Raw genomic sequence first — 12,458 nt, 5'->3', positions numbered from 1 at the left:
ATTTAAGGTTGATGACCTTCTAGAAACATCTTCTTTCCTGCCCATGTTTCCTAACTCTTATTCACCCTCTTCTTTTCCTCTCCTTCCTTTTCTGGATCCATTTTATTCACTTCACTTGCATACTGATGATCTTAGCTCCCCACTGGCATCCGTGGCTGATTTGCTACATGGTCAGCTTCAAATCTCTCTTGTACAAACATCATCTCTAACCCTGACTTACGTCCCAATGCCTTTTGCACAGATTCCCAAGGGTATGCACACACACACACACACACACACACACACACACACACACACACACAAATATGTAAAATATTAAAAATAAAAGCTACTCATTTGGAAATAAAAAGCTTAATTTGGACAATGGACAGCTTGGGATGATATCAGTCACCTTGGATCACATAGAAACAAAAGCTTTGCTTTTCCTGGAGCTGTGAAGAAAAGCCAATTGCAAGATACTTTTCTGATAGTAACTCATGCATTCCCCCTACTCCTTTATAATTTGAAAAGAGCAAAAAACTAAATCATAGAAATAAAAATGCCACCATGTATGGTGTATTCCTGTAATCCTGACTCTCAGAAGGCTGAGGTAGAAAGACCATAAATTCCAGGAAACTCTGGGTTACATATCAAGATCCCGTGTCAAAAACCTATGGATTGGCTGGGTGTGGTGGGGCACACCTTTAATCCCAGCACTTGGCAGGCAGATCTCTGAGTTTGAGGCCAGCCTAGTTTACAGAGCGAGTTCCAGGGCAGCCAGGGCTGCACAGAAAAACCTTTAAAAAAAAAAAACTAAGGATTGGGAACTATTTTTTCAGTAATAGAATGCTTATCTAGTCTGCACAAGGTCCTGTGTTCTATCTTAACACTGTAAGAAAAAAAAAAAAAAAGAAAGCAAACTACCACCAGCCCCGCTACCATATCAACAAATGAAATAACCTGCCCGAGTGACTCTCGCAACCTAAGATTTATAATTATTTGAAATAAATACATGAGATTTTCATATTTATATGTGACCTATAGCAAAAAATCATAGCATAAACATCAATGTATTTATGAAAAGAAAATCTGAAAGTCTAACTAAGAGATCTGTTTATCAAATTGTACATATTTTGAACATTTTAGAAAGTGGTTAGAGAACTCCAATTTTATATACCCAGTGATTTTCCCTGAGCTGTTAGGGAGACTTGGGATCTGAGGAATCTTGCCTACCTTAAATTTAAAAAATCTAAGCATCTGCTTGATTTTACTTCCCAAGCTATTACTTAGGAAGTTCTGGTTGGTGACATTTATCCCCAAGTCAGTTCTCACTGGGGAAACTGCTTAAGCACTGGCCTAGAGCAACCGTCCAAGACAGCAACCAACAGCGGCATGTTCCTCCTTAAAGTCAGGTAAAATAAAACAAAATGTAAAATTCAGCTCTTTGGTCTCATTAGCCACAGTTCAAGCAGCTATCATATTAGCAGACATACACCCTCGCCATCCCTGAACGCTGTCCTGGATGGCTCCTCCCTTGGTATTCACAGATATGGAGAGGGGTAGGAAGAGCACAGATTAGTGTTTGTAGCTCGGCTTCAAGGTCACAAATACAGGCTCTTTTCACAGCTGGTAGTAAACACACTTCTGGCAGTAAAGATTGGAAATCTTTTGAAAGCCTCAGTGAGTCGGAGCAGATAGGCTGTTAACATGAGGCTTTGACCCCATTACAGGAGATGGGAGCCACTGCCTGCCATGTCCTGAAAACAAATTGAGTTTTGTCTTTGGTCCATCATTTTGACTCCCTTTGTTGTCCTTCATTTTTAAGTACTTTATTATGGAAACAAGGTCTAAGACACATTACCAACTATTCTATGGTTTTCACTCTTTGTAATTACTATTTTCAGTATTAGGAAACATTCTGGACGATCTTTTTCTTGCAAAATGAGAACTTGCAAAATGAACCAAAGTTTTCAGACTAAAAAGTGCACGTCTTCCCAGTGACCTGAAGCACCTGCGGATAGATTATCCTCCTATTTCCAAGATTCAGAATTTTATCAATTCAAAACATAGATTCCATTTCTAAGTGGACTTCTGGAAAAGAATATAAAAAAAGCATTGCTTGCTAGTAAATCTTTCATTGCAATTAATCATGAGAGAAACTAGGTTTGGGTCACAATCAGAAACCAAGCACGGAATTTGTTTCAACTAATTGCAGGCAGTATAAAGAAAGGGAAATACATATATTAACAAAGTATACTTAGCTTAAACTGTGTCTCTAATAAAATGTTTAGAGAACTGAAGACCTGAGCAGATATTTCAGTCTCTAAAAGAGTACATTTCAGTTCAAATCCAGCTTCCTTTTCTTACTCCTCCTCCTTCTCTTTCTCTTCTTTGTTCTCTTCCTCCTCTGGCCTTCCTCCCTTCCTATTCTTCTTGGATAGGGTATCTGTCCTTTGGTCTTCAATTTCAATTCCAAACAAGTAAGTGTCGGGGTCCACCAGGGATGGCACCACCCTAACTGAGAAGACAAAAGCCCCAGCCTTGTGTATCAAGATGTCACCACAGACATCGGAGGCAGGGAGGACTGCAGGATGGCATGGCAGTCACATTGCTTTCTCCAGGCAAGCAAGTGGTGGCGTACTCATGACTATTAAAAACTTGGCCATTGGAGGGGAAAGAACAACCCAGAGGACCTGCAGTACTCGCTGGAGTTTTGATGGCCGTCCCCTGCCAAGTACTACCTGCCAAGGTGCCCAGCAAACCCGCCAGCTGCTGCGCTCCCCTGCTCCCGCTGTAGCCATCAGCGACAGGAACTGCTCCAATAGCCGAAGCCAACTCACATCCAGCCATCCTCAACCCAGACTTCCTAACGGTATCACTTCGTAAAACCATCGTGCATCTGGCACACATTTCAGGCCAAGTTGGCAGTATTTGATATGAAAAAAAGAAACCCAAGGCTGAATAAGTATCCCACAAGGTTGTTTTTGCAAGTCATAGACATAGTGCAGAGGCATGTGGAGCAGAGGCCGCAGGACGCCCACAAACCTTTCCTTAAATGAAAACTTGCCTGCCGAGAGCCAAAGAACTCCTGCAAAAAAACAGGCCCACAAACAAACAGAAAACTCACAAAAACAACAACCGAGGCCTTCTACACTGTTGCCTCCGCTTATTTCTTTGCTCCTAAGATCTTGTTACCTGGAGGCTCTTTGTCTGGTTTACAGGGGACAAGTACCTGGGCCACCCTTCAGATGGAAGCCTAAATTAAGAAAGGCACCTACCCTCTGCCCTAACCTGTAATTCCAGGTCACTTTTATGTCAGCTTCCAGAAAGAGCCATCTCTCCTGTCTCTGAGTGTGCAGTGTGGAGGGGAAAGCCAGCTTTCAGAAAACACAGCTTTGCTGCAGAATGCAAATTGCTCCATGACGGGAGATTCTAGCCACTTTCCTGTTCTACAATGCCACTTTCCAGAAAACTGACTCCATGGAAGGCTTTTGTGAGAACAGCATTCAGGAAGAAAACAGAGGGACAGACACAGCTGACTTTGAGGCAACCTTGACTAATGCAGATCAGGACAGAACTATACTGTAGTGACTAGACGGCTCAGAGCGATGCTATTTTTGAAATCCAATTCAAGCAGCCTAGCCTGAGACTATGGTGCAGTATTTGTACCTGGGCCTTTCCTAGAGAAGTGGGTATGTGTATGAGCTCCTTTTAAAGTAAACAACAACAACAAAAAAACCAGAATTGTTAAAAATTGATAGCAATGAATCTCGAGTAGATGCACAGTGAGAAGGCATTCTCAGTTATGGAGAGAATATAGGAGCCATAAAGTGACAGTTGTTAATTCTAGTAACAAGGGGAAAGGAATAAAATTAAAATGCCAAAACAGAACAACATTCCTATCTATAGGCGGTGATGCACTCTCCTAACTGCTTTTTGTCATGAAGTAGACAGTGCTCCCGTTCCCACTGAGTGCCTAAAAACTACACAGTGGTAAGTAAGTTCAAGACCAGTGACCCTACAAACCAAATCCTAGTTCGAGGCCAGCCTAGCCTACAGAGCAAGTTTCAGGACAGCCAGCGATACACTGAGAAACCCTGTCTAAAAAAAAAATACAAAAGACAAAATTTGCAGAAAAATAAAAAGCTAAAAAAAAAAAAACCCATACAAAATGCTCAACACCACCCATTTTCAAAATGTTCATCAAATAACAAAATAAGTAAAAATAAGAATCTCAATCTAAAAGATTAGCATAAATCAAATTTCCAAATTCCAACAGTGTTTGAGATAGGGTCAGTCTGCATCATTGGGGTCCTTGTGAAGGGTACAATCTTTTGTAAAGATAGATTACAAACGGTTGTTACCGTCAACCTTCATGTTTTCCTGGAATACATGGTGTACATAAAGTCACAAGGTTCCCAGAGAGCCATGCATAAATGTGTTGGCTTCTTCCTTGCAGAGAAGAGTGCAGCAGCTGTGTGTGCACTGAACATCCAGAGCGACAGAATGCATGAACAGACGACGCCCCACTGGCCAAAGAATGAGCTTCATGCATATCTTGAGATATTATGTAGAACTACCAACACAGTAATCTCATACTAATAGACAGATGTCCCATATATATTATGGACTGGGATGGAGAGATAAGACCTGTTATTATAGCAACACAAGTTAAGCTAGTGCGTAAAGGAAGGAATTGTCTGCATAGGAATTGTCTGTATTTTTTAGGGCGTCTTCTGGGCATACAAACAGGTTCTCTTTCCAAGAAGTCAATAAATGGTGCATAGTAACTGTGGGTTAGGGTTCAAGGTATCAATATAACGGCTGTTTATCATATTGTACCTTTCTATGCAGTTTGTTTGTTTGTTTTTCAAAATACAATTTTATGTAACACTTTTGCTGAAAGAAAAGATCCAGAAGGCAAATTCCTTGTGCACCCTTACTCAAAGGCAGCTCCGTGAGGGAGGGTAGAACCAGTCCTGGGCTTGAAAAAGCTGTCCTCTGGTGAGTGGCAGGACCACAAAAGAACCTCATTAACATCGCCTTCAGACCCAATGGAAGTGGTCGATTTGGTCCTTGAGCATAAACAGTAATTATCCACGTGTTTCAAGAGTGAATTACAGTGGATTGGGTTTCATGTGGCAATGCTTACCCGATGCAGGTGGGATTCCCAGCCCACTTTGATCCAGGTGGTATAGACAGATAAAAAAACATAACCATCAGAGCGCATAGCTCATGAATTCCAAACCCTCCAAAATATGTAATTCCCAAAGGAAGATCAACATTCCAGATGGCGAAATTCCTTTTGTATTCCACATGTGGCTCAGGAAAAGTATGTTTTCGGTCTTGGAAAAGATACATCATTAAATAAAATGCATATGCTGATTTTTCTGATTTTTAAAACGGATTGCCTAGAGTGAGCCTTTTCTTTTCTCCTCTAGGATGTTTTGAAGCTGTTATTTTAAGTTCATGAAGAACTGTAAGAGGATTAAAAGAGAGAGAGGGAGAGAGAGAGAGAGAGAGAGAGAGAGAGAGAGAGAGAGAGAGAGAATACTCATGGAATCTTGCCCCAGCCCCACACTGAACCATCTGTCAACTGGCTCTGTCGTTCCTCTCTGATGTACACACACATGTCACCTAGAACAGGACTGGATGGCTATCAGGGCCCATGACTACTAAACGCTTCAGTGTTTATTTCTTAAAAATAGAAATATTTGTTTGCAAAATCAACTTACAACTTCAGTAATTTAACATGGATCCAATAATCCTTCTTCTTCTGTAATAATATTTCATTCAATTCAGACAGCAGACACAGTTGAGCATGGTGTTTGCTCCAGCCTTGGACCTGGCCTGGGATGGCACACTGTGCCCAGCTGTCAGGTCTCCAGCTGTGGACTCGTGAGTGGTGATCAGCTGCGGCTCTGTGGGTTCCTGTCCACACTGATGAGTATACAGTTGGAAAGAGGTGTGTGAAACGTGTGCAAGCCTTTCACAAGCCAGCACACAGTGGCCAAGATCTCCAGCTTGCCTTACTCTCAGTCAGGTACCAGTCTTTCTTTTAGGATAATGATTTTTTTCTTTTCCTATTTTAGTATATTTAGTATATATATCTCTCTCTCTCTCTCTCTCTCTCTCTCTCTCTCTCTCTCTCTCTCTCTCTCTGTGTGTGTGTGTGTGTGTGTGTGTGTGTGTGTGTGTGTGTGTGCATGTCTCTGTGTCTCTGTCTCTGTCTCTCTCTGTTGGCTCTTTTTTTATTTTTGGCTTCTCTGTTCTCCCCTCATGTTTAGGTTTGACGTTCTCAGTCAGAAAATTGCATATACTTCTATTTTTTCAGTGTCACCTCTGAAGTGTTGCTGTGGTTGCCTGTCCCACATCCGTGGTCTTGTTTCTGAACACTGGGTTAAGATGTTTACTGTCTTCTATGCTGTCTACTTACCATTTTCCTCATGTCTAATAAGGACACACTTCAAAACTAGACAAAATTCTCCTCAATCTTTTCCCTAAACTTTTTATGCTTAAATATTCATGCTGAAAGATCTTAAAGCATCAAATTATTAAAATCATATTGTGGTAAGGGGGAAGTAGCTAAAGCTTTTCTGAGGATAATCCTGTAGACATAGGTTAACATCCCAACCTGGGACCAGTGCTGGAAAAGGTAAAACCCCAAATAAAAGATTCTCTAGATGGTTGTATATGTTAAAAATGTGGTGCCGATGGTGTTCATCTTTGGGGGTATTTTAAAGGGTAAAGGTGGGATCGAGGGATGGCCTAGCACTTGCTGTTCTTACCATTCACAGCACCCGAATGACAGCTCATCATGACTTGTCACTCCAGTTCTGGGGGATCTGATGCCCTGTTCAGGCACACAGTCACAAGAGCCACACACACGAAGTTTAAAAAAATCAATCTTTTTTAAAGTGTAATTTAAAAGATTAAAGATCTATCACACTCCAAGGAGAGTGACTACAACATTTCAAGGCTCAAAAACTAAGAACTGAGGAAAATATGCATGAGCTGTAGCTTACTTTCTGTCAGAATTGAAACAACCCATATTTAAAGGTGATAAGGGATAGAAATTAGCAGAAAAATCATACCAAAATGGATTATATAAACTAGGAATTAATGGTTCTTTGTACACATCACTTGTCCCATTAGTGTTGGCATGGTATTTAGGATCCCAGGTCCATCGGTGATCTAATACAGTTTGTTCTTGAACAAATCTGGGGGCTGCATGAGCAATTAATAAACTTTGAACAGTTACCAGTCTCCTAGAATCTACTCAGAAGACAAGCGTGGGATGAGAGCAAACAACAGATCAGACTTCACAGAAACTCAAAACTGCCGCTCATCACACGGCACCATGGGAAACTCAGAGCTAAACCAAAAACAGAACGAAAATATTCACAATGCATTTATTTGACAAAGGGCTTCGAAGGGTTTTATATTACTAGTGTAACTAATGGCCACAGTTAGTGTTGTTGTTTGCATGTGAGATTTCCTGAAGGCTTGTGTTTGGAATACCTCCTCTTCAGCAGGTGGAACTGTTTTGATAGGTTATGAAAATTTTAAGAGGTGGCACCTAGCTGGAGAAGCCCAGGAGTATATGATCCCTGTCTGCTTCTTGCTCAACTCTTCTTGTTTCCTACCCACCATAACCGAATAACTGCTAACCACTTCTTCGTCACACTGACTTTCTGCCTAATCACATGGGGCTAAACAACTTTGGTTTGAACCTTCTAAAACCATGACCCAAAATGAATTTTTCTTTCCCTAAAGTTGTTGGTCATTTTTGTCACTGTGACACACAAAAATAACTGATGACATTCATAAATTAAAGCAACATAGATTCATTATCCTGTACTTCTGTGGTTTGAAAGGCCAGGTGAGCCAGAATGATCCCTTTGTTTTTGGTCTCTCAAGGCCAGAGTGACAATGTCAGCCATTGTGTGCTTCTGGCTGGAGGACCCTATGAAGAGTCTACTTCCATGGTCATTCGCGTTGTTCCCAGGACTCAGTTCCTGGAGGTTACAAGACTAGGGTCCTTATTCCCTTGCTGGTGTCAGCCACAAGTGCTGTGTAGCAACTTCCTCCAAGACAAGGAAGCTCATTAAAGCACAAGGTATTCCAGTAGGTGAAACGATCTATCTATAGGGAAGCTCATTAAGTTCAAGAAGTAGAATAACCAAAGGCTCAGGAAGTTCCTGAAACTGATGGATTTACTAGGTCCTGATGCAGTAAAAACTGCTAGGAAAAAGTTCAAGACAAGATAAGCTGCCTAGAAGACTCTGAAACCAGCTTAGATGGCTGGAAGGAGCAGAGACCAGCCAAACTGCCTAGAAGAACTTCAGACCAGCTGAGCTACCTGAAAAGCTGCCTGCAGTTATATGCAATATGCTCCAGGAGTCCAGCTTTCCTGATCTATCACCCATGCTCAGATGAGTGTTGGGTAATACAGCTACCTTTGAGTCATTCTTTCTTCTGAGAAACCCTTCATCCATACTCCTGTAATCCCCCCAAAACTACGTTGGTTCAACAGGGTGGACTTCCACAGATATTTACTTTGGTGTGGTTTGGGCTCCCCAACTGGGGTGAATAGACATTTCTTCCTTTCTCCAAGCACAGTGTCTCATGACAACATACCCTCAAACCTCCTGTATTATTTGTCGTGCTGCCTCTTCTATTTTTGACAGTATTTTAGCAGTGTGTGTTTAGTCTCAAGTCATGTATTCAGATGCATAGAATCTCTCTATCTTTTCCTCCTGCTGCGACTTCTCTGCTTCCAACTAAGAAATACTCTGCGTTTAAGATCTCATGTGATCAAGACCGAGTTCACCCAGATAACCCAGGAATACATCCCATTTTAATCTCCCCACTTAATTATATCTGAAAAGTATCTTTGTTCTTATAATGGAACACACACACACTGCAGAGCATAGAGTTTAGACGTCTTTGACTACCACAGACACACCGAGGATATTTCAGACGACGAAAGACCTGAGTTTTGTGAGAAGGAGTGAGTAAACGTGTGGAAGCATCATCAAATCATTCACCAGCAGAGGCATAAAGGTGCAGTTCTGATGAGCCATCACTTCACACGTGCCACAGTGAGGAAAGCAAGCACTGGCAAGTGTGTAGTACAACTGGGCTCTCACTGTTTAGGAAGTTATTAATTTCATGTATATAAGGTTACACAAATGCAGCTGGCACTCAGTACTTCAGAATAACACAGCATAGGTCATTATTTGAAAAATGACATGGGACCATCTTTTCAAAGAATAATCCTATAACTTCTTATCAATACTGAAAACATTTAATGATCATCATAGAATCACCACTGAGGTCCAAACTTCAACAGAGACTTTCTTGAAACATAGTACAAAAGTGACTAGCTCAAGACCACTCTGCAAAGTGTTATCAGTATAAGCTTTGGTTTTTAAGGCTCTATCCTTAGTTACACATGGCTTTAAGTCTTGAATTGTGGTTATGCTACAAGTCCCCTACCCCAATCTAAAGTCAGTTAACTGGAGATATGGACATCTTAGTTACTTTTCTGTTGCTGTGATAAAACATCATGACCAAAAGCAACGTGGGGAGGAAAGGTTTTATCTCATCTTATGGCTTGTGGTTCATCATGGAGGGAGTGAATATAGAAACTTAAGGCAGGGACCTGAGGGCAGGAACTGATGCAGAGGCCATACAAGAGGGCTGTCTACTGATTTGCAGGTGTAAAAGTCATAGCTCATTTTCCCACGAAGCAGTAGAGTAATAAAAGGTTTGATGCTAAGTGCTGAAGGTGAACAACTCTATGTATGGTTCTTGCATTCCCTAAGTGCACCCCCTTCGTAGATGCATTTCAATTAGTTACGAGGCAATTTTCATTTCAAACATGTGAAACTATGTATCTCGTAACAATATGGCATGCTCTAGAAAGACGTTTTATTTAAATCATTGTTTTTTTAGATTGTGTTCACCCTTTTCTTGTCTTGTTGCTCTGTTCATCAGATTCTTCATATCTATGATGAAGTCTCTGGGGAGGTTTATAAAAAAAAATTTTTCAGGAAAAAATTTAAAGTGAGGTTCATTGGAAAAAACAAAAATAAATAAATAAATAAAAATGAGGTTGGTAGTCTCAATCCAGAAGTGTCTTTTGTGTTATCCTCTCTTTTTTTCTGTTGTCAATAGTTCATAGATTCTTATGATACTGCTTTCAGAGAAATCCTGTTTTTCTGGGGCTAGAGCATCATCAGCACCACACTTGTTTTCTGGGGCTAGAGCATCATCAGCACCACACTTGTTTTCTGGGGCTAGAGCATCATCAGCACCACACTTGCTTTTGCTTCCCTGCTTTTCAAGTTTCACTGAATCATACTTTGAGCAGCTCAAGGACTGGCTCCATTGGTAAAGTGTGTGCCTCACAAACTTGAGGACCTGACGCTGTATCCCCAGTCCTCATGTGAAAGGCCAGTCAGCTGATGCTCGACTGGAACCCCAGCACTGGGAAAGCAGAAACAAACAGATTCCTAGAGTTCACTGGCCAGCATGTCTCACCAAATCAGTGAGGTCAAGGTCCAGCAAGAGAGCCTGCCTCAAAAACTAATGTGGAAAGCCATTGAAAAGGACACCTGATGTCAGCCTCTGACCTCCATATGTAAGCTCATACATGCACACACAAGAACATGAATACCCATGTATAAAACACACACACACACACACACACACGAGAGAGAGAGAGACAGAGACAGAGAGAGACAGAGACAGAGAGACAGACAGACAGACAGACAGACAGAGACAGAGAGAAAAAACTAAACTTTGACATTTGGAAGGAGTACCCAGCTCTAAAATGTACTCTTTGCAAAGAAATTCTCACATTTGATGATGTATGGTTTATTCCCCAGTGTCAAAAAGCCCACAGATTTCACTCCTGTGACGATCAAATTCTAAGAAACACCAGGTACTTGTTGCAATTGTTATATACTTGCAATTACTTCTCACACACATCCTGAATACATATGTGTCCTTAAAATGCAATAGAAATGATTTCCATCTAAAGATGACAATAAATGCATGCCTGAGCACAAGGGTGGCTTGGTAAGTCCAGCCTGCGAATTCGTTAATACCACTGCTTAAGATTCATAGGTAATGGCATTTAGTAAGAATTATACGCATTCAACATTCATTTGCTTCATTGTTTAAAGTTAAACTTCATAACATTATCTAATATTACACTTGTGTTTTCCATTTAAAATTGAACAGAACTTTTAAAACATTTCTAAGAATTCTTAGTTTCTAGTCTTTCATTTTTGACCAAATAATTGTATATGATTTCATGAAATAATGAAAGATTTAAACGTTTTGGGATATGTTACAATAATTGGAAGTTGAGCAAGAACTCAGAGAAGTCTTGGAGAAAAGGCAGAGGAAAAAGACGGAAATCACACAGATTCCAATAGTGAATTAGCCATTGATTATGAACATTAAGCAACAAATCATTTGACATTCAACCCCACCCCAAATTCTACTAGTGGAAATCAACGCTGAAGGCTATAATCTGAGTCTTAGGTTCTGTAGTTTCTCCAAATCCTGTTGACCAAAGACTAGAAAGAAAAGGAGGTCAAAATCTAGGACAGGGAGAACACCGGTCCCAGGCTCACATGGTAAACCCAGAACTTTCAACATGGGTAGGTCAGTGGTGGAGAATTAGGGGAAAAAAATCAAAGAGATGTCCTCTGAACACTTCAGTATTGCAAAGAAACCATTGCTAGAAATCCATTGTGCCATTCCCGGAGTCTCTATGGCAACCACTTTGAGCAGTGAACTTTACAGATAGTTATTTGTGTCACCAGTCATCAAGTGATGGTGTTGTTCAGCCACACCTTAATATTGTCTAGACACCTTTCTTCCCCTTGGATTTCCTTTCCCTGGCACACTTGCCTTGTAACTTTCCACTTCTCCAAAGATGAACAAGTTCTTCCAACTTCCATCATGGTTGTTTCATTAGCTGAAGCACAGCTCTCCCTACAAACGAGTCAGCGTCCCATTTACTCCACTTCTGTAATCCTTCCTCTTGATGCAAGTCCTGTTGGTATTCATGCTGCAAACTAATCTGACTGGGGCCTAGTCCGTTAAGGCCTCCAGTAGTCCATCTGGTGAGAACACACCCATGTCACAAATCAGCGTATCTGCTGGGCTATCCATGTGTGCACAGGTCCTGGAGAGCCAGACAGATGCTTTCTAAAGACAGAGGAGGTTTTGCCACAGAGGCAAAAATAAGCTGGGAGAAAAAAAGGGAAGCTGGAACAATGCTTCCCTGAAAGCCCTTGCAGAGTCGCTGTGGACCTTGTGGGGTATGTCATTTAGAGACTTTCACTGTTTGCGCACTGTAGGCTGTGTCTGTCATAAACTCTAAAGTCCTGTCAGGTCACCATTTTCATCCAGCCATCTCTGCTGGACAAACTTTCCTTTCTCTTGACCCATCAGAT

The sequence above is a fragment of the Peromyscus eremicus genome, chromosome 4 (genome assembly GCF_949786415.1).
Source record: "Peromyscus eremicus chromosome 4, PerEre_H2_v1, whole genome shotgun sequence".
Classification (NCBI taxonomy): domain Eukaryota; kingdom Metazoa; phylum Chordata; class Mammalia; order Rodentia; family Cricetidae; genus Peromyscus; species Peromyscus eremicus.
This window is presented reverse-complemented; position numbering follows the sequence as displayed.